Below are 24,084 nucleotides of genomic sequence, written 5' to 3'. Positions count from 1 at the left end.
TCTGAACCGCTTGTCCATCGTTGACTTCAGAATAGGTTTTGAAGGCAGCCTTATCATAGGCGACGTGAACGGTAGCACAAGTGTCGTACCACCACCCTTGAACCTTGCCTTTGACCGCCATGAGTTCGCTCAACGTAGCGACTATGTTAGTATCGGTCATAGTGGCGTCGACCTCTTTCACATCCGTCTTGCGGTGTCGACAATCTCGAGCATAGTGACCGGGTTTGCCACACACATAGCAGCCCCTTTTGGACCCCTTGGATCCGGGCTTGTTACCAGACTTGGATTTGCCGGAATGCTTGAATTTCTTCGAGTCCTTTTTGAAACCCAAAATTCCTTCCTTGTCATTCCACTTCCTCTTGCCTTTAGCGCTCACCGCATTGGCCTTGGAAGTACCGGCATCTGACGTCTTCTTTCTCATCTTCGATTCCTCCTCGATTCAAAGATGTTTCTGGATTTACTCCAAAGAGAAGTCCTCGGTATTGTGAAGAAGTTTCTTTCGATAGCCTTTCCACGAATTGGGCAACTTCACAATAATTGCACCAACTTGGAAAGACTCCGGAATATCTATCTTCACAGCCCTCAATTTGTTGACTATAACTTGCAATTCATGAACTTGAGCAAGTATAGGCTTGTCATCAAACATCTTGAAATCAAAATAACTCGAGACAAGGAACTTTTTGGTACCTTCTTCTTCGGCCTTGAACTTGTACTCGAGAGCCTTCCATATCTCGACCGCCGATGGATTATCGGTGTAGAGATCGTAGAGTCGGTCTGACAATGTGTTCAGAATGTGACCCCGGCACAGCAGCTCGTCCTCTTGACGCTTCTTCCGGTCCGCCTTGAGTTCGTCATCATCTTCATCCGTCGGCTCTGGGATGGGCACCAACGTCGGGTCGAGCACGTAGAAGATCTTCATGGCGGTGAGGAAGAAACGCATCTTGTCTTGCCAGCGAGTGAAGTTAGTGCCGTCGAAGCGATCTAACTTGACGAAGTCCTGGCTCATCACTTTCAGACTTGAAACAGATGCCTCGGTAGCCATAGCACAAGATACTATAATATTGTTGGATAATTCTTCGAAATTGAAGACTTCGAGGCTTGAATCACGCATAGGAACGCTTTCCTTATAGTATTTCGAGTACCCCAAAGTGTCTTAAGGTTTATTGTACAAGAATACCGCAGGATACGACAAGCCTAGTTCGGACTGCACCAAGACAGAGTGAAAATCTGAAAATAAGCAAGAACTGTGTTTCTGGATTAGTGTTTCGGGAATTGAGAAAGTTGGTTCGAAAACCTGCGTTGATTACTGAATCCAAAATCGGATTATATAATCAATCGTACCTGTTCGCGAAGAGGTTCGACGAACAGACGCACTGTTTCGGTCGAACTAACGGTCTTCGCGAACAGATGCACTGTTTCGATCGAACTGCGAACAGACGCACTGTTTCGGTTGAACTACGAACAGACGCACCGTTTCGGTCGAACTACGAACAGACGCACCGTTTCGGTCGAACTACGGTTATAGTCTCAAACGACACGACCGTTGGCCAAACGATAGTTCGTTTTGAAGAGACGTGACCGTTAGTTCGAACGATAACCACAAATAACTGCTAAATGAGGAGGCTCGACCGTTGGCGAGAATTTCCGCAAAAAGGCGGTCGAGCTCACGTGGAGGTCGAGCTCGCCAAGAGGCCGAGCTCATCTGGAGGTCAAGCTCGCCAGGAGGTCGACCAGTCGACCTCGCCATCAGTCGAACTGAAATGACTTCGTCATTTCGTTCAATCGACCTCGCCCCAGTCGAGCTGACGACCTCGCCCCATTCGAGCTCGTCACTTCCTCATTCACAAACTCACTTTCTCAATCAACAACACACTATTTTGTCTTTTAATGAACAAATTAAATTGAGCTAATTAAAACACCTATTTAATTTTACTCAATTTCCAACAGGTAATACCAATAGCAAGGTCAAGGTAGAGGGAACAACCTTTCCAGTATGCAAGACTTGTGGGAAGATGCATCCTGGAGAGTGCCGGAAGGGAACCATGACTTGTTCTAGTGTGGTCAGCCTAGTCACTTTCTCAAAGATTGTCCGAAATCAATTTCCTCTCAGAATGGACAATATCAGCAGCATAACCCGAATGGACGACTTAACTTCATGCAAGCAGCCATCGAAGGGCCACAGATTTCCCAGGGTCGTTTAGAAGCAGCTCCAACCACCCAAATTCCACCACCACAACAAGCCCGCATCTACGCCTACACCAACGCCGATGCTCTAGTCAGCTCTTCGAATGTGGTAGCAGGTCAGCTTCCTATAGCCCATCTTGACGCTTTATTATTGTTTGACTCTGGTGCTACGCATTGCTTTATTTTGTTAGAACTGGCTATGAAATTAGGCGATAGGGTAGTGAAAACTAATAAGGTTTTCAGGATGGCATTACTGTCTGGTGATGAGTTGTTATCGGAGTTCTGTCTGGAAGGAGTATCGATAATTATAGGTGGACAAGAGCTAAAGAGTGATTTCATTGTCTTAGAAATGAAAGACTTTGAAGCTATCTTGGGTATGGACTTCTTAGGCGAGAATAATGCAATGATCGATTGTCGCCGTAAAAGAGTAATCTTCAAACCGGTAATGGGAAGAGGGTTCACCTTTGAAGGAAGGCCACTCAAGACTAAGGATGTAGAAGCAACTCCTAACAACGTGCCAGTGGTGAGGGATTATGTAGATGTTTTTCCTGAAGAATTACCAGGCTTAGCTCCAGAGCGTGAGATTTCTTTTGGGATTGAATTACTACCTAGTACGGGACCGATCTCTAAAGCCCCCTGCGAATGGCACCAACCAAACTCAAGGAATTATAAACACAACTTCAAGAATTATTGGATAAAGGATTCATTCGCCCATGTCATTCATCATGGGGAGCACCGGTTTTATTCGTGAAGAAAAATGATGGATCTTTTCGCATGTGCATCGACTACAGAGAGCTTAACAAGGTTACTGTCAAGAACAAGTATCCGCTGCCTAGGATTGATGAATTGTTTGACCAATCCAAGGGAGCGAAGGTATTCTCAAAGATTGACTTGTGATCCGGCTATCATCAATTATGAATCAAGGAGGACGACATTCCAAAGACTGCTTTTCGCACCCGCTACGGTCTTTATGAGTTTACGGTCATGCCTTTTGGACTCACTAACCCCGGCAGCATTCATGGATATGATGAATAGGATCTTTAGCGACATCTTGGATAAATTTGTAATAGTCTTCATTGATGACATTCTGATTTACTCTAAGAGTGTTGAAGATCATGAAGAGTACCTACGAGTTGCACTACAGACATTGAGACGACATCAGCTTTATGCCAAATTCTCGAAGTGCAAATTTTGGCTGGATAAGGTGCATTTCCTTGGTCACGTGGTTTCTAAGGATGGGATCTTTGTTGATCCTTCCAAGATAGAATCTGTGAATGATTGGAAACCGCCTCGAAGTGTGACAGAAATCATGAGTTTTCTCGGTTTAGCTGGTTACTATAGAAGATTTGTTGAAGGGTTTTCTACATTAGCTGCTCCACTCACCACCCTCACGAAGAAAGATAAGAAGTATGAGTGGACTGAGAAATGCGAAGAGAGTTTTCGCCAGTTGAAGAGAAGACTCACCACCGCGTCAACCCTTATAGTCCCTGAAAGTGGAGAACCTTTGTCTATTTACAGCGATGCGTCAAAGACAGGTCTTGGTGATGTGTTAATGCAAAATGGAAAAGTAGTGGTCTATGCATCACGACAACTCAAAAATCACGAGATGAATTATCCTACTCATGATTTAGAGTTAGCCGCAGTGGTTTTTGCCCTCAAGATTTGGAGACACTATTTGTATGGTGTTCGGTGTGAGATATTTACCGATCATAAGGGCTTAAAGTATATTTTCACTCAAAAGGATTTGAACATAAGGCAATGAAGGTGGCTAGTATTGGTTTAGGACTATGAGTGTGGTATCCATTACCACCTCGGAAAGGCAAACTTGGTAGCAGATGCCTTAAGTAGGAAGGGTGAGGCCAAGCTATCGATGATGCGAGCTTTATCTCCTCAATTCACTGATGAAATCAACAATTTGGGAGTTGAAATTGTCACACAAGGATTAGCCAATATGACCTTACAGTCAGATCTTTTTGAGAGGATCAAGGAAGCGCAAATGCATGATCTGGAGATGTCAAATTTGAAAGACAATGCGTTGGAAAGCTAAGAGTCAAAATTTTCCATTTCGGAGAATGATATTCTCTTTTTCGATGGAAGGATTTGTGTACCCAACAAAGATGAGTTACGAAGGAAAATTCTTACCGAAGCATATGAGACACCGTATTTAGTCCACCCAGGTTCCACGAAGAAGTATCAAGGCCTCTGAGAACACTTCTGGTGGAACGGAATGAAGGGCGACGTTGCAAATTTTGTCAGTAAATGTCTTACCTGCCAGAAAGTGAAAGCCGAACATCAACGACCAGCTGGAGAATTACAGCCAATCGAAGTTCCTGAATGGAAGTGGGAACAAATCACAATTGATTTTGTGGTTGGATTACCGAAGACGATTGAGAATTATGATGCTATCTGGGTAGTGGTGGACCATTTGACCAAGTCTGCTAGGTTCATCCCGATGAAGGTCACGTACTCCGTGGAGAAGTTGGTTGAGTTATACGTGAATAACGTGGTGAGACTGCATGGCGTTCATCGATCCATCATCTCAGATTGCGATGATCGTTTCACTTCTAACTTCTGGAGGTGCGTGCAAAAGTTGTTGGAATCGCAACTGAAGTTTAGCACCGCTTTTCACCCCCAAACAGATGGCCAATCCGAAAGGACTATTCAAACCATAGAGGATATGCTAAGGGCATGTGTCATGGATTTTGGTTGGAATTGGAATAAGAGGTTGCCATTTATTGAATTCACATACAACAACAGCTACCAAGCCTCAATCAGTGTTGCACTATATGAAGCTCTCTATGGGAGAAAGTACCAATCTCCAATTCACTGGTTTGAAGCGGGAGAAAATAAACTCGAGAAAACAGATTTTATCCGAGACACAACAAAGGCTATGAAGAAAATTCGTGATCGAATGGGAACTGCCCAAAGTCGACAGAAAAGTTACGCCGATAAGAGAAGGCGGCGGCCACTGGAATTTCAAGTCGGAGATTTTGTGTTCTTGAAGGTAGCACCTCTCAAGGGTGTGATGAGGTTCGAAAAGAAGGGAAAATTGAGCTTGAGATACATTGGTCCTTTCGAGATCATAGAAGGAATCAGAAAGGTAGCCTACCATCTAGCCCTGAATCCCGAGTTAGCATTGGTGCGCAATGTGTTTCATGTCTCGATGCTCAAGAAGTACCCACCCGACCCAACGCACGACTTAATCCAAGAGCCCATCGAAGTACACGAAGACTTGACGTATGAAGAAAGGCCAGTCCAGATTCTCGATCGTGAGGAAAAGATCCTAAAGAACAAGGTGATTCCGTTAGTCAAGGTGCTTTGGCAAAATCATAAAATAAAAGAAGCTGCTTGGGAACGCGGAGAAGACATAAAAATACGATATCTTGATCTTTTCAGAGAATTTTAGTATGTCCAAGTAAGAATTCTTTTGTTAATTTTCGAGACGAAAATTCTAATAAGTATGGGAGATTGTGAAATCCCAAATTTTAAGCTTAATTAAAAGACTAAAATATTTGTATTCGAGTGACGTTAGTATTTTTTTTATAGTAAAATAGTAGTGAATGATTTATTTATGTGGTACTTTTTGAAGTTTTTCTTTTATGTATGCTTTAGGGTTTTTTTTTTTAAATTTAATATACTCTTTAGATTACAAAATATGGATATAATATATATAAGTTATATATTATAAATAAGTTATGTGTGTATATATACATACTTTACATATATTATTATATATATAGCAAATTAAAGTTAACGTATATGATATAAATATTATATATATACATATTACTTTATTTTATATAACATAATATAGTATAAGTAATTTTACGTTATATATATAAGTAATTTTACGTTATATACATATATATATATAAGTTACTTATATATATGAGCGTGTATGTTTTATAATAATAATAAAAATAATAATTAATATATTAAGAATAGAAGTATGATTAGGGTATGAGCTTAAGTTTGGGCTTTTAGGGTTTAATCAAACCCAATATATAAACATCCCATCATTTTCTTTTCACGCTTCTTCTCTGCTCTCTCTTCCCAATTGCTCTCATTATTTGGAAATTCGTAGCTCTAAATAGGTATGTTTTTATTTCTATCTGGTTCGGATTCCTTGAAAACGTTTCTTAAAACGCTTGCCCTGGTTTCAAAAATTATTATTTTGCATCGATTCTTCTTGAAAAAGTTAGGTTTAAATGTCTTCTATCTAAATCTTTAATCGAAAAATATTTTTATGAAATACAGAATATTTTCCGATTATTTTCAAATCAGTGCGCAAACCTGATTTGCTGGTCTGACCTGTATGTATTATGTGATCTGAAGTATTTATGTATTGTGTGAATTTTTGTGTGTGTGAATGTTCGGAATGTGCTTGATATGATATGACGATATTTGAGTTTATGTTATCTTATGCTGTGTATTAGAATATCTATAACACGTCTTATTTTTCTACGCTATGTTATCATGTATGTTTATATCTTATGTCGCTCATGCATTTAATGTAGTAAACATGATTAATAAGTTAAGTAAGCAAGAGAGTCGTACCGTCTCAAACTACGGAGGTAACTAGAGGAATTTCTCGAGCCGAACTACGGGCTCACATAGAGAGTTCCTCATATGTTTATGTATGTGACGGGACGTTCTATGGGAGGTCGCAGCCCCATGGTTCGTTTCCAAAGTGTACACTGAAATCGGTACGGCTACTATAGGGGACCCCCGAACTAAAATACGACAGACTTTTAATACGGTATCTCATGTCACGGTTAAATTTTAAAATACTAATAACCGGTTCAGGCATTTTATTTTATTGCTTATGTTTTGTGAGTTATAGTTATTCTCGCTGAGCATTAGCTCACTCTATGTATATACGTCTGTATTATAGGTAAAGAACATATGAAAAAGTGAGGAGGGTGGATCAGCGGCGGCGATAGCGAGAAGGTTGGGTTATGGTTGCCGTTTTCGAAATAAAAGACTTCCGCTTTGCTTTCAGTCTTTCAATAATCCAAACTCAAGGTCTTAATTTTCATGGTTTAAATTATGTTTTTCAACTCCGTTAAAGGTTATGACTTTATTTATGGTATTCATTTACAATGGTATTTTTGGGTTTCAAGTTCGATTATGTGACTTCAATTGTTTTTTTAGCTCATCAAGTTTTTAAATGAATATTTTATTTTTAGTTCACGAGTTTTCAAAATTTATATTTTAAGTTATGTTTAAAAAAAATTACCTCAAATTTTCTTTAGTTTTAAAAAGTAAGATAAGTAAGACGGTCCGAAAAGTTGGGTCGTCACATGAAGCTCCTTCATAAGCACGGTAACAGTGTACTCTAGCTTGTTCATGGAGTAGTTCAGCTTGAAGGTATCAAAAGACTCGGGGAGAGTTTCCAAGAACATATCTATTTTGGTCTCCCCATCAATCTTAGATCCAAGGATCTCCATCTCATTTAGATAACTAATTATCAGCATCATATGGTCTCAAATGGGAGTCCCAGCCTTCCTGCGACAGTTCATAAACTGTCGGACCGCTTGTTGCCTTGCTTGACGCCCTTGCCCTCCAAACATCTCATGGAGATTATAGAGTTTGTCGGCCGCAGTCTCGATGTTGTTGTTGCACATTGTTCATTGATGCTGAGATATAGCACCTCGCAATCTCATCGGATCGGAGCCAGGCCGCCAAGGCGTCTTTTTCCTCTTGTATCGAATCATCATTCGTTTGAGGACACGGGGTGGTGAGTACCCATTTATGCTTGTCCACGGTAAGGACTATGTCGAGGTTACGTTTTCAGTCTACGTAGTTTTCGAGTTTGTTTGAGGAAAAGATGATTGAGAGATATCATGCTGAAGTTAAGTTGAAACAAGTTTATAATTAGTCTTTTGGTTTAGGATTTAAGTTTATTTAAGTTTTTAGGATGAACAAGATATGAAAAATCCAAAGGTGTTATGAAAGAAATGATACTTTACTCCTTCGAGGGAAGGCCGCAACGAGTCTCCTTTCATAAGTAAATGACTCATCATTAATGCATAACCAAGATGTCAATACATCATATTTGACTAGCCACCTTATAAAAAGTTTGATCACTCACATCGTTTCGTAGGGCCTCGAGGGAAGATTACTAGGGATTGAGTCTATGTGTGTAACCAACCACTTACTCCAAGAGATTGACTTTGAAAAAACAATCCACCGAGGGGAGTCCTTGTCTCATTGTCTAACTATCGAACGTAGCTCTTCGAGCAATGATCAGAGTAAAGCGTCGCTGAGTACTCTCATTTAAGAGAGGGCCACGAGGGTGACTCTTAGTCTGACGACAATTGCACTTTTCATTAGTGTTGGGGATCGTGGGTTGTAAACAACAAGTATAACCCTCCCACTTAGTTTCACTACTACAAATTAACATATTGGGTGCGGAAGGGTATTAGGTGCGACATGTCGCACCTAAAAGTTGCACCTAAGCCCATATTAGGTGCGACATGTCGCACCGGATACTCATCCGGATGACTAAAAATTTCGCTTATGTTTAGTGGTATTCGGTGCGACTTTGTCGCACCTAATATGAAATTGGCGCACCTATTACCTTTAGGTGCGACACCTGTCGCACCTAATACCTTTAGGTGCGACATTTGTCGCACCCAATAAGTTTCAAATTTAAAATTGCCGGTCGAATCCCTCCGAAATTTTTTAGGATTTGGGAGTTCATATTGGGTGCGACTTTGTCGCACCTAATATGAGTATTAGGTGCGACGACGTCGCACCCAACATGTTTAGGGGTTTTTACCCTCTCCCCGTGCCTCTCTTCTCTTTCACTTCATTTGCTCACTATCTCTCTCAGCCAGCCCCCGCCCCGCCGCGCTCTCTCTCTCCTTTGCTCGCTCTCTCTCGCCTGACCCGTCACCACCACTCTCCAGCCGCCGCCACCGCTCCCTCTCTCCCTCTCACCTGGTTTCTCTGAGCCGCGCTGACCCGACGCGTGCCTCCGACCAAGCGCGAGTCCCGGCCAACTCCGAGCCTCGGCGAACCCATGCGTACCCGACCCAAACCGCGCGCCTCAGCTGAGCCGACGCTCGCGACGAGGCCGCTCCAACCTTGACGACCAGCCGCCCCCACCGCTCCCTCTCTCTCTCACCTGGTCAAGTGATTTCACGAATCAAGGTGAGGAAACCTTTTTTCTCCGAATGGATTTTTGAAAATTAGGGTTCTTAGTTTTTAATTGGGGCTTTTGATTTCTGAGCTTGATTCGTGGAATTGAAGTGATATTGGAAACGCTTTGGTGCTCATTTAGGTTGAGAATTGCATTGGTTGATATAGATGTTAATTTTATTATGAAAATGGAATCGTTGGATTGCGAATTGTGTAGCCGAAGTTATGGTACGTTCTTTATCGAGTGCCGAAATTGGAATTTATGTGTTATGGCTGAATTGATGTCGTTTGTGTTTCGGATTGGGTTTTGAAACTTGATTGGATTGTGATATGGTTAATGTGATTTGAGTTTTGATGTTTCGCTTCCGGGTTCGGTTTAGAAGTTGTTTGATTTGCGTAGCGTTGCTCGTTCGATCTCGGTTTCGGATTTGATATGTTGAGTTGGTTTTATTGACATGTTTAGTGATTTTGTGACATGTGATGTTTTGGATTTGAGAGTTGTTTGTTTGATTGACATTTATCGCTTTGTAGTGTTAAACTTCAAGTTACACTATCTCACCATCTCTCAATCTCACTCTGTCTCTCTCTCTCTCTCTCTCTTCCAGCCCCGCCGGCCGTGACCTGCCTTGTCCACCCCGCCGCCCGGACCAGCCATGCCCGCCCCGTCGACCGGACCAGTTTCCCGCCCCGAGCCGCGCGCCTCAGCTGAGCCCTCGACGAGCCCACTCCATCCTTGACAACAAGCCCACCCCGCGACCGTGGAGGTATGAGTTCCTCTCGTTGATTTTTTTTTGGAACGTGATTAGTTAGATTATCGTAATTTTGTTAGTAAAGTTGAACTGAAATGTTTAATTTAGTTTAGTTTTAGATTATCGTAATCATTTGAATTGAAATTGAAATGTTTATGTGATTGTTACTTAGTAATTTCGTTAGTAAAGTTGAATTGAAATGTTTAATTTAGTTTTGTTTTAGATTATCGTAATTATTTGAATTGAAATTGAAATTGAAATGTTTATGTGATTGTTACTTAGTAATTTCGTTAGTAAAGTTGAACTGAAATGTTTAATTTAGTTTAGTTTTAGATTATCGTAATTATTTGAATTGAAATTGAAATTGAAATGTTTATGTGATTGTTACTTAGTAATTTTGTTAGTAAAGTTGAACTGAAATGTTTAATTTAGTTTAGTTTTAGATTATCGTAATTATTTGAATTGAAATTGAAATGTTTATGTGATTGTTACTTAGTAATTTCGTTAGTAAAGTTGAATTGAAATGTTTAATTTAGTTTAGTTTTAGATTATCGTAATTATTTGAATTGAAATTGAAATTGAAATGTTTATGTGATTGTTACTTAGTAATTTCGTTAGTAAAGTTGAACTGAAATGTTTAATTTAGTTTAGTTTTAGATTATCGTAATTATTTGAATTGAAATTGAAATTGAAATGTTCAAGTGCGGGAACTTAATGTTTTCCGGTTTGAAAATTGTGTGCCTTTCGGGATGATGAAGCCGATAGTTTTAGACAACGACCAAAAAAGAGGATGTCTACTTCAGGTCAGGACCCATCAGGAGGAGAGCGTGACCCCCCGCAGATGCCGAGGAAGAAACGAGGACCAACGACTGGCGTCGTTTCTGCGAGAGCTGGTCTTGGGACCCCTGGAGCGAACACAGTTCACTACGATCAGAATGCGCAGGCGTTCTACCAAGACGTCAGGGAGCAAAATCCGTTGATCGGGACTATCAGAATGCGCATGCCTTCGATCCCAAGGTCATCGCTGGGTGTTGCCCAAACGCTAGATAGAGGCTCGTCAAGTTCGTCATCTCAAACCGATCCACTGGTTGCCGAGATGCGAGCTCAGATGGATGCCCAACAAGCCGAGCTGCAAGTGATGCGGCAATAGATCGCCTTCCTCAGCCAGCAGCACAACCAGCCTCCCACGACTCCTCAACCTCCGCCTGCATCGCAACCAGGTGGGACGGATCAGCAGACACCAGGTTCCACGCCGGGTTCTATGGATTACTTGCGAGACCGTCCTTACGGAAGCGGCGGAACGAGCGGCAGCGCGTCGGGCAGCGGTGGACGAGGACGCGGAAGCGGTTCTCGAAGTTCTGGCAACTTATTCGGTAGAGGGAATTCTACTATCGATAAGTTTTATAAGAAAAAGAATTAGGAATTCATTTTTTTCGCTTTTTTTTAAAGAATTTGTATTTTTAATTAAGAATTCTATTTTCAGAATATTATTTCTAATTCATTCAGAATATTATTTTCAGAATTTTGTTAATTAATTTTTATTTAATTTTAAATGAATTTTAATTTACTTTTTTTATTTTGTATTTTTTTTTAATTTAAAAAACATATTCGGTGCGACAATGTCGTACCGAATATCATGGCGCGAACGGCAATAGGTGCGACGGTGTCGCACCCGATATGTATTTACCCGCCAATTTTTATAAAAATTGGCAGGAAAATAACTTGGGCATTAGTTGCGATAAGTCGCACCTGAAAGTGTCGCACCTAAAGGGGGACTTATTAGGTGCGACATGTCGCACCCAATACCTTCTGCGACGGGTTATCCGGTGCGACGTTGTCGCACCCAATGTCGCACCTAATAAACTTTTAGGTGCGACATTTTAAGCATTGGGTGCGACATTCGTCGCACCGGATAACGTATTTTGTCCTAGTGTTTTTAGAGTTGGCACATCGTTTCTCATAAGTTTGGAAACACATTTCCTAGTTATAGAGTGATAGAGTGGAATTCTAGAAAAGAATCTTAGATTCATGTTCAAGGAAGAGCAGTGTTAGTGCATAAAGGCACAAGGTACATACTCGGACATTTCCTATTTTCTATTCGGGAAAGTGCATGAGGGAACTGTGAACTTCAACTCACTTGAACACTTGAAAGTTTGAGATTACACATCTTTATTTTTTCGGCTCGTCTTCAAAGAGACATCCCACTCAAATTTTCAAGAGCATATAGATTTTGAACATATGTGATATAGATATAGTTTTGAAAACATTTTGAAAAACATATATGATTTGGATGACAAAACATTTTCAACAATCAAACTAGTTTTTAAAGAAATTCAATTCAAGTAAATTTTTCAAAAATTTAAATATTTTAATATTTCACATTATGTTTATTAATGAAGAAAAAAAATTCTCAATGAAATTTTCTCATTAGAGTTCTATAACTCATGGAGTGGGGGTCCGAAATCCGGAATTCAAAAAATCTAGAAAACGGGACTTTCGGAGCAGCTGCGCATCTCGGAGTAAAATCATCATAAAAGGCGGCTCTGACATCCTTTTGACCTAAGACTAATGGCATTGGAAAGAGAACATACAGACCAATTAGTACACGCAAGGAATTGGCCAATTCAGCTTCAATTTGATTCAAGAATAATTAAATTTCCAATTATGAACAGAGAATTATGCCACTTTTATAGTAGGTTTTTCTCGAGGTCGAAGAAAACTAGAAATAATTAAAGTCCGGAATTGAGTGCAAAATAATTTAGTGTAAAGGAACGTTTTAGAGAGTTGTTAAAGCTTTTATATGTGTTTTCTTAATATGGTAATAACATAGTATAAAAGTAAATAACAACAATCAGAAAACGAAACGAGTAAACAAATAAAACTAGCAAGACAATATAACTAGTCATGAAATTACCCGAAATATCTCAAACTTAATAAAAACACGTTTTTTCATTATGAAAAATTAAAACCTTTTAGAACTGACTCTGAAGTGTTTTAATAACATCCCAAGGTCATAGAAAATCAACATGAGTTTTAATTTAAAGACATGAGCAATAAATTAAAAAAATCTAAGAAAACAATTCTAACTTGTAAAAAAAACGAGTAATCTTTCGAAAACGATTTTCAAGCTCATAGTTTTAATCACATGTACATGCTTAACTTTGACCATAGCTCTGATACCATTTGTTGGAATAGATCTAGGATTAAGAAAAGATTAACGCTTCTTCAAGCGGCGGAATTTAAAAATGTCTTTAAACAAGTAAAAACTATTTTTACTAACCTAGACAAAGAGAAATCACATGTTATATTAAATTAAAACTATTGAAGAGAAATTACTCGTTTACTAACCTTTACGTAGCTTGATCGTTGAGAAGCTTGTGGAGGTTGAATCGCTCGTCTCCCCACGTAGCTCGCCTTTCTTCGTTCTTCGGGAATTTGAGTAACCACGAAAGTTTCTATCACATGAATCACTCAAGAGAAGAAGGATTTAGTGTGTGGGCACTTTTAAACATGACGACTCAAGAACAAGTCTTAGAGTCGAAGAGCTAAAACAAAATGCTAGGTCAAATGTGGACCTAGGTGCCAAAACAAAATCGAAAAGCTAGAGAGAGAGGGAGAGGACTTTCGGCTATCTAGAGAGAGAGAGCTCGAAAAATGGGATGAGAAACAATGAGACTGATGGCTCTATTTATAGAGGAGCTCAAATATTTGCTCCTCTTTCCTCATGTCACACGTTCAAGACATCTTCTAGAAGGCCTTGGATTTGTTTCCTCTTTTGTTTGCTCTCTCCTTGCCCGCCCATATCATTTCCTTCTAGAGGAAATTTGTTTCCCCTTTTTCGTTTGACAAGTATCTTCATACATTAATGCACAAATTAAATTCTCTTTCTCTAGCTATGTTGGACGGTTTTGAGGCTTCTAGAAGGAGCTTCTAGATGTTTCTTCATTTGTTCATGACAACATAAGAAAAGCCCATTAAGAATTTTCAAGTAAAATTCCATGAAATGAAATTAATCCTCAAGGCCCAAATTCATCATTATGGCCGAGTGACTCAACTTCATTGTCATCATATGACAATGTCAAAAAACTTATTTATTGACATCCATACCATCCCATGTGCAAAAGGACAAAATTACCCTTTAGACAATTTTTGTAAAACTTGTCTAGTTCTTGTTTTGACTTAGCTTCTAGTTTAACTAATCATACTCGAAATGACTTGTGAAAGTGACCTCATGGATCCAAATGAACAAAGCTTGAGCTAACATACTTGTGACAGTGACCTCATGACTCAATTTGGACACTGGCCAGTTAATTTATTTACATTCCAAGGAACAAAGCATGAGGTGATATACATTGCATTTCAGCAATCTTGTACATGAATTCCATATCTATGAGATCTTCACAAAGTTAATCATGACATCTTCATAACTTAGTACTTCACCAATAGGTCCTGTATATATATCACATAGTGAATCTAGAACTCTGACTTTCTCAAATGAGAATACGTAAGCTATGAAATGACATGTCTCATTTCAAGATTGAGGTAAGCACGATGCAATTCATACGTACTGACTTCGAGACATAAGAGGTTAAATGGTTTGTTCTTATTCTGTCTCTAGAAGTGCACTGGTCAATTCAGTAACTTCAGAAGATACCTAGAAAAACTATAGAGTTTCCAACTCTCAATGTCCCATAACCAGACATCATAGATTCTCCTAACAATCATACTGGGATCAATAGCCCTTTGACCCTTAGATTGCAAATAAATTGTTTTAAGCAAACCATGAAGAGTTTGTTCATGCAAATCTATATTTGACTCTTCATTTGTTGTTAGGTTTGTTTAAGGACTAAAGACTATGGTTTATCATTAAGCTTCAAACAGAAAAGGAATAATGAATGAACGTTTCAACTTATAATAATGATTCAGCAGTTACAAGCAAGAGTCTTCGTGAGACTTTCTTACATCAAATGTACATAAGTAAAGACTACTACTCTTCTTGTGGGCACCATTGACAACAACATGTCTTCAAAACCATGTGTGGAGTAAATATGACATATGTCATAGTGGCAAGGATGAAGCCGAATGAGGTGGCTAATAGTACAATATATTCTCAATTAATAACTTTCACACCACAGTAGCATGATTTTTTTAAACATTTACAGGACTTCTTTCCAAAAAATTATTTCATTAAGGATATTTTGGAGAGTTCAAATTATTTTTTTGTAAAAAATAAACGAAAAGGGTGCTATTTGTAATATGATATTTTTTTAGGGGATGAATATGTCATTTATATTAAACTGAAGGTATATGTCTGATATTTTTAGAAATAGAGGGGATAAATCTCGCATTTTGATTAAACACGAGGGATACTCTTGATATTTTCCCAAACTTATTGGTCAATTACTGTCGCAAAGTCAAAAATGTTACGACTTGATAGTAAAAGATAGACAACCCACTTTATGCGACTATTTTTTAAAAACAGTCTGCAAGTTTGGTGGAGAAAATTGAACTGTAAAATCTTGTTATGAACAGACAAACCACTTTCCAAATTGGAAGAATTAGATAAGAATTTAAGAATTAAGAGCCAAATTTTGAGAATAAAAATATATAGATGTTCCTCATGTCCATATCTTATTTCAGATATTATCCTAGTTTATTGGGATAGTTCTTTAAGACAAAAAATATGTTGAAAACTTTAACCCAGCTATGAGTTACACTTCAACACTAAATATCTGTGAGACTAAGCCAGACTTGGTCAACCTGGCACATTGAATTTGAATGAGTGCATGAATTCACTCTGATCCGTTACTATCCATTACAAAGCCATCAATGTTATTTAGTGGAGCAGTTATAAGATTGTGGCTTTAATGTTTACGTTTTTTGTTGTTTAACATATCAGAATACGTTATTTTTATTTACTATAGTTGAAGCTGTTTTGAAAACATCCAGCCTTGTATTTCTTCTCTTCACTTGAGAATAAAAAAATCATCAGAGAAAAAAACTTCCACAGCTTCCTTTGCTTTATGCGTTTTTCTTTTGTGCACATAAGGTGCTCGATCAAATTCCCCAGCAAGTTTTCAGAATTTGAAACCAACATTTGGTATCAGAGCCATTAGCCGAAGGACATGTCGTCACCGAGCAAAGCAACCGGAGGAGATATGGCGGCAACGAAGATCGGAAGAGAAGGGAACGTGACGCTCTCTTACCCGTTACTCACGAAGAGCAACTATTCGGTGCGGGCGTTGAAGATGCGGGTGAATTTACAAGCACAAGGAGTGTAGGACGCCGTGGAGCAAGACGAAGTCGAAGAGCGTAAGGATAGAATGGCTCTCGCTGCCATCTATCAAGCACTTCCGGAGGACGTCCTTCTCCTGGTGGCCGAGAAGGATTCCGCTAAGAAAGCGTGGGAGACATTGAAGACAATGCACGTTGGCGTGGAGCGAGTCAAGGAGGCGAAAGTGCAAACCTCGAGGACTCATTTCGAGGCAATTCGCATGAAAGATGGGGAATCGGTGGATGATTTCGCCATGAAATTGACATCAATTGTGACAGGTATCCGCTCGTTGGGGGAGAAGGTGGAGGAGATCTCCGTCGTCAAGAAGTTCCTTCTAGCCGTACCACAAAAATACATGCAAATCGTCACCGCGATCGAGCAATTCGGTGACCTAAAAAACATGACGGTTTAGGAGGTCGTCGGTCGCCTTAAAGTCCACGAGGAGAGACTTCGCGGATACGGTGATAGAGAGGAGGAGAAGCACCTCTTGCTCACGCATGCAGAATGGATGTCACGAATGAAGAAAAATGGAGAAGCCGATTTTTCTTCCGGATCATCGAGTCGCAGCGGCAACGGTGGAGATAGCCGAGGTCGTGGCCGAGGTCGAGGACGAGGGCGAGGTCGAGGAAGAGGTCGAGGGAGCAGCTCACCTCAACAAGAAGACACCAAATCTCGTAAAGACAAGAGCAAGGTGAAGTGTTACACTTGTCAGAAGTACGGGCATTACGCGAACGACTGCCGAAACAAGGAGCCCGACGAGGAGGCAAACCTCACAAGTCTCCATGACGAGGAGGCAGCGTTGATGTTCACCGAGGGAGTGGCGAATCCCTTGCCCGAAGACAAGGAGACAATCCTCGAAGAGTTCGTGCAAGAATCGTCCAAGGAGGAACCAGAGGTGGTGTTGCTCAATGAAGAGAAAGTCATGGCGAACCTCCTCGCATGTGGCGAGGAGTATAATCACACCAACGTGTGGTACCTTGACAATAGAGCAAACAACCATATGACGGGCCATCGAGAGAAGTTCAATGGGCCCGACGAGAAGATCACAAGAAATGTGAATTTTGGAGATGGCTCACTCGTCAAGATCAAGGGCCGAGGATCCATCATATTCCAATGCAAGAATGGCGATCAACGAATAATAACCGAGGTATATTACATTCCAAAACTGAAAAGTAATATCCTAAGTCTTGGTCCGATGACAGAAGAAGGCAATACGATCTCCTTAGCCGGCTCGTTCCTGAAGATGTTCGATCGAAATGGCGTCCTATTGATGAAGGTGGAGAAATCGCCAAATCGGTTGTACAAGATTTCCCTAGAGACGAGCAAACCTGTGTCTCTATTGGCGTCGCTAGCAGATCCGGCTTGGTTATATCATGCGAGACTTGGGCACGTAAACTTTTATGCGCTCAAGATGATGGGGGGAGAAGGAGATGGCCGAGGGGCTGCCCAGGATCACACACCCCAACCAAGTGTGTGAAAGTTGCTTGGTCTCAAAGCAAACAAGGCTTCCATTTCCTGCCCAAGCCAACTTTCGAGCCGAGCATCCTCTACAGCTTGTGCACGCGGATCTGTGTGGTCCGATCACCCCGCCATCACTCGCTGGTAACAAGTATTTTCTTCTGCTTATTGATGATTATAGTCGCTGGATGTGGGTGTACATGCTCAGAGAAAAAAGAGAAGCGTTTGAAGCATTCAAGAAGTTCAAGAGGCTCGTGGAGAACAAGTCCGAGCATAAGCTGAAGACTTTGCGAACTGATCGAGGTGGAGAATTCAGATCACAGAAATTTGCGGAGTTTTGCAAAGAGGAAGGAGTCGAACGTCACCTCACGTCACCATACACTCCACAGCAAAATGGCGTGGCGGAGTGAAGAAATCGTACCGTGATGGGTACTGCGATGAGCCTACTCAAGAGCATGCAAGTACCGACAAACCTCTGGGGAGAGGCGGTGCGACATGCGGTTTATCTCTTGAACCGCTTGCCGAAAAAGGTGCTAGGAGATTGCACCCCTTACCAGGCGTGGACCGGTAAGCGACCTCATGTGGAGCACTTGAGAGTGTTTGGGTGTACCGCACATGTGAAGACTGCGGAACCATATCTCAAGAAGCTCGATGATCGAAGTCAAGCCATGGTGTACCTCGGTGTCGAAGACGAAAGCAAGGTGCACAGGTTTCTTGATCCAGCTTGCGGGAAAATCCGTGTGAGCAGAGATGCCGTGTTCGAGGAGGAGAAGAAGTGGGAGTGGTGCAACAACAACAACGAGCTCGTACAAAATAGCGTGGAGTTCGGAATCCTACGAGATGACGACGACGTAATGGAGTTGGAGAACGCAACAGCTACACCGAACTCTCCTCGTCAACAAGAGAGCTCGGGTGGGTCCACAACCGAAGATGGCCCCATCAAACTCCGTTCCCTCGCCGATGTCTATGCGGAGGCACCACTAGTAGAGATGGATCTTGATGAATTGTTGTTGCTCACCACCGACGAGCCAACAACATATCACGAGGCGGCAACCGAAGAAGCGTGGAATGAGGCCATGAAGAAAGAGCTCGAGTCCATCGAGAAGAAAAAGACATGGGAGCTCACCGACTTGCCACCTGGTCACAAGACCATCGGGTTGAAGTGGGTTTTCAAGTTGAAAAGAGACAGCGAAGGCAACATCCTCAAGCACAAAGCGAGATTGGTAGCGAAAGGCTACGCGCAGAAGCAAGGAGTTGACTTCGAGGAGACCTTTGCACCGGTGGCGAGACTCGATACCGTCAGACTGATTCTAGCTCTCGCAGCTCACCGTGGATGGAAGATCCACCACTTGGATGTCAAATCAGCATTTCTCAACGGTGACATCGAAGAAGAAGTCTACGTCGCTCAACCTGAAGGCTTCATCATCAAGAATAAAGAGCACAAGGTGTACAAGCTATCCAAGGCTCTCTATGGACTACGTCAAGCACCAAGGGCGTGGAACACTTGCCTCAACAAGAGAATGATGAGTCTCGGCTTCGTGAAATGTGCTCAAGAGCAGGCTGTGTACACAAGGAACCATGAAGGAGAAGTACTCATTGTTGGCGTATACGTCGACGACTTGATCGTGATGGGATCAAGCATTGAAGGTGTCGAGAGATTCAAGAAGCAAATGATGAAGGAGTTCGAGATGAGTGACCTTGGGCTGCTTTCATACTACCTCGCTATCGAGGTGGACCAGAAGAAAGACCGCATCACGGTGAAGCAAACGGCTTATGCGAAGAAGGTGTTGAAACAGTTCGCGATGGCAGATTGCAACCCGAGCAAGTATCCGATGGAAGCAAAGCTGCAGCTCAGAAAGGATGCGGAAGGAAACTTAGTGGATCCGACGGAGTATAGGCGTGTCATCGGGTGTCTCAGGTACTTGACGCACACTCGACCCGATATCTCATATGCAGTTGGCATTGTGAGTCGTTACATGGAGCAGCCTACTACTTTACACCAACAGGCGGTGAAACACATTCTCCGCTACGTGAAGGGACAACGAGCTACGGGAATCAGTACAAAAGAGGAAGATGAGCTGAAGAACTTATCGATTTCACTGACAGCGATCTAGCTGGTGACATAGATGACAGAAAGAGTACCGGAGGGATGGCGTTATATCTCAATGAGAATCTGATCACTTGGCAATCCCAGAAGCAGCGAACCGTTGCTCTATCATCCTGTGAGGCAGAGTTTATGGCAGCCACTGCAGCATCGTGCCAAGCACTGTGGCTGAGAAGTCTTTTGAGCGAGGTGACCGGATCCGAGCCAAAGCCGATAACTCTCTACGTCGACAACAAGTCTGCAATCGCACTGATCAAGAATCCGGTGTTTCATGGACGCAGCAAGCACATCGATACTCGCTTCCATTTCATACGCGAGTGTGTCGAGAATCGACAGATTATCGTGGAGTTCGTAACCACCGGAGAGCAACGTGCGGATATTTTCACCAAGGCCCTAGCAAGAGTCAAATTTGCAGAGATGCGGGAGCTGCTCGGCGTGAAAAACCTTGAACCAAGTCAAGCTTACGGGGGAGATTGTGAGACTAAGCCAGACTTGGTCAACCTGACACATTGAATTTGAATGAGTGCATGAATTCACTCTGATCCGTTACTATCCATTACAAAGCCATCAATGTTATTTAGTGGAGCAGTTATAAGATTGTGGCTTTAATGTTTACGTTTTTTGTTGTTTAACATATCAGAATACGTTATTTTTATTTACTATAAATAGGTGTTGTTGTTGAAGTTGTTTTGAAAACATCCAGCCTTGTATTTCTTCTCTTCACTTGAGAATAAAAAAATCATCAGAGAAAAAAACTTCCACAGCTTCCTTTGCTTTATGCGTCTTTCTTTTGTGCACATAAGGTGCTCGATCAAATTCCCCAGCAAGTTTTCAGAATTTGAAACCAACAATATCTTCAATAACAGAGTGTTCTCTTAAAATACATATATATTCTCAAATAACGTTCATAAAATATTTATGAAATATTTCTGTAACGTAGATATGAAGGTAGCTTCATACCACAACCAGCATGAATTTTTAGAACATTTATAAGACTTCTTTCCAAAATATAACCAATTAGCTTATTGATCAATCACAGTCACAAAGTCAAATAAATCCCAAATAAATTAAACGATACTAAAATGTTACGACTTGATAGTAACAATCAAACAAACAATTTATGCGACTATTATTTGTTAACAGTTTGCAAATTTGGTGGGGAAAATTGAAATGTAAAAAGAGTAACAAGAGCATAATGAACAGTTATGAGTTTAGGTATTCATTTAGTAAGGCAAAACTAGTACAAAAGTCAGGTTATCCACTTTCACTCAGTCCATAAAGACTACCAACTTTTTAGATTTCTAGTTAAAGAATGATTAAGGGGCCGTTTGGTTTAGTTTTCTAAACTCGTTTTCTGTTTTTAAATTCTGTTTTCTTATTCTAATTTTTAAATTTAAAAAACAGATTTAGAATTACGTTTCAGAGTATTTTAAATGTTGTTTGGTTATGTTTTCCATTCAATTGTATAGAGATAAAATAGAAAACAACTTTTCATTATTTTCTGTTTTCTAAACAAATTTCAAAGAAAACAGAAACATGATTCTAAATCTGCTTTATGAATTTATAACCAAACAGTTTTTCTAAAAGTGTTTTATAGAATTTAGAATCAGAAAACAGAAAACAGGAATAGAAAACATAACCAAACGGGAACTTAACAAAACATAATGTTGCGTTTAATAAGCTCTCTACTTATTATACTTACTGATCCAGAAACACATCAGACTCAATGAGTAGTTGTAGTACATCATTTAAATTTTAAACGCTCCAAATCTTGAGAATGAAACTATTACACAGCTATAACCTACACCTCAACACCAAATATCTTCACTAATAAAGTGTTCTCTTAAAAGCTTTTAAAATCAACCACAAATTTTATGGAAGCATGTTTAATTGTTGCTAAAAGTTGACGTTTTAGTGATCTCAACTATTGTATAAAAGTCTAAATACCTTTTTTTTTTTTTTTAATAATACGGAATTTCCATTAAAATTGGGTAAAAAAACTCATCAATACAGGAGAATAACACCTTAGTACATGGATTACCAAGACCTAAGTCGAGGTGAATCTAACACTAACTTCCGGTAAAAGTACGATATGTGCAAACTTCCGACATCGGGAATAATTACAAGCACCAATAGAACACACAAGAGGCTCGTTAAAAAACCCAAAGAATGGCGATGGAAAAATCCAACCAAACTTGGTCCGATAACCACGAATAGGGTGGCTCTTCAACCTGCATAGATAAAAACCTAACAGGAAATCCACTACGGGAAAGGGAACTACGGCTAATCCGAGTCCAACACAAAACAAAGCATAACAATAAAAGGATATGTCCATTCCAGCACCAGAAAAACAAACTAAAAAACTAAAACCAAAACAAACTAAAAAAAGGCAGACACCCGCACCCAAGATCTGCAGCGAGCACGGCCGCGTCGCGAACGTCGACGAGCCACAACTGTCACTCGGCATCAAGCTTAGATGGGTCGATCCCGTGGCACTGAGCACCTCCAGCGATTCCATCCGGGAGGGACCATAAGGATCGGGGTCGACGGGACCACGTCGGAGCTTCGGATCTACACACGAGAGGGAGGGACTCGCTGTGCACCTCCGAAAAACGCTAGTCCACACCGTCGGGGCTGAACCGGTGCCGGGGACGTCGACCGCAGAAGCTCTCCGGCTTGGAGAACCTTCGCCGGGGAGGGTGGCTTCCGACGAGGGCGAGTGGGGCGTGAAGGAGCAGGAGCCACCGCATCGTCTTGGTAGCTTGTCAACTCCCAAGCCACCGAGATCGGTGAGGATTCGCGAGGACCACAGGTGGAGGGTTCGGGGCACCGGAGATCTCCCGGAAAGACTCCTCATTCGCTCTCGAGACCTGCAAAAACCAAGACCGGGAGGAGCACCCGAGCAAGACCACACGAGGACAGCCGGAGGAGCAGGCTCTCAGACCGGGGAAAAACGACGTGGGGTAGCACCCACAACGAAAACGGGGGTCGGAGGGGGTAAGGAGACGGTTGACCGGAGTTGGTGTCGAACGCCCTAAGGGTTGGGCTCCCCCAGGACCGACGCCGTGGCTGAGAGCACGCCGGCGAGCAGCATCCTGGGGGGCGGCGGCGGCTGCTACAAGGAGAAGAAGAAGTTTAGAGAGAAAAAAACCCTAGTTTCTAGAGAGAGAAAAGAGAGAGGCGCTTTCACTGAATATAAAAGTCCAAATACCTTAAACATAACATATCAGGGTTGTTAAAAGAAAAAATAAACGCAATAGCTTACTAAACCAATATAAATCCAAACATAAATACAAGAGCTTTGTAAGGTAATTAATAATGATGATTTCTTTGGTGGCATCTCTCATTATTCGTACACATACAGAAATCGAAATTCTTTTTTCTTGGAAGTTTAGAAATCGAAATTCTTTTTTCTTGAAATTCAAGTCAAAACACTTTAGCCAATCTAAATACACTACCGCCATGCTGTTACTTTCAGCTGAAATTATGGGAGAAAAAACATATATAAATAAAACACTAGCCGTTTCACATTACTTACCAAAAAGCAATAACTATCTAATATATATTGTTTATAGCAACTCTAGTTAAAAAATGAGCCTAAATTAAAAGAACCTAATGACTTGATCAAATATGGTTTCAAATACATGAACCGAAAGATCTTAATTTTATTTTAGTAATTTTCTTGAGAAATATTCCAATAATGGTAAGAAAAAAAAGGTAATTAAGGTTTTTTTTTTTTTTTTTGGAAACAATTAAAAGTAATATAGCCTAGTTCTAAAAGAGTCTTAGTATATTATCTTGATGAAAGAAAAAGTAATCCTCAAATATCAATAATATATACATTGTATATAGACGGTATAAATTGTATATATATAAGCAATGTCATATTTGTTTTTGAAGCTCAATATATATATATATATATATATATGTATATATATATATATATATATATATATAAGCAAATGTGCCCGCGCGTTGCAGCGGAATTATTTGATATATTTTAATATCAATAAATTAAGTATATAATTGATAAATTATTAATAATAATAAATTATATATTTGATTCATTGTCTAAGAAATATTACATTTTAAACATAATCAAAATATGCAAAACGTAAAAATAACTATTAATTCTAAGTTCTATTTTAAACTAACCAATTTCAATGTTT

This window comes from Urtica dioica, chromosome 8 (genome assembly GCF_054948205.1).
Source record: "Urtica dioica subsp. dioica isolate 48M chromosome 8, U.dioica_male_clone48M_v1_H2, whole genome shotgun sequence".
Lineage (NCBI taxonomy): Eukaryota > Viridiplantae > Streptophyta > Magnoliopsida > Rosales > Urticaceae > Urtica > Urtica dioica.
Note: the sequence above shows the minus strand (reverse complement) of the source record.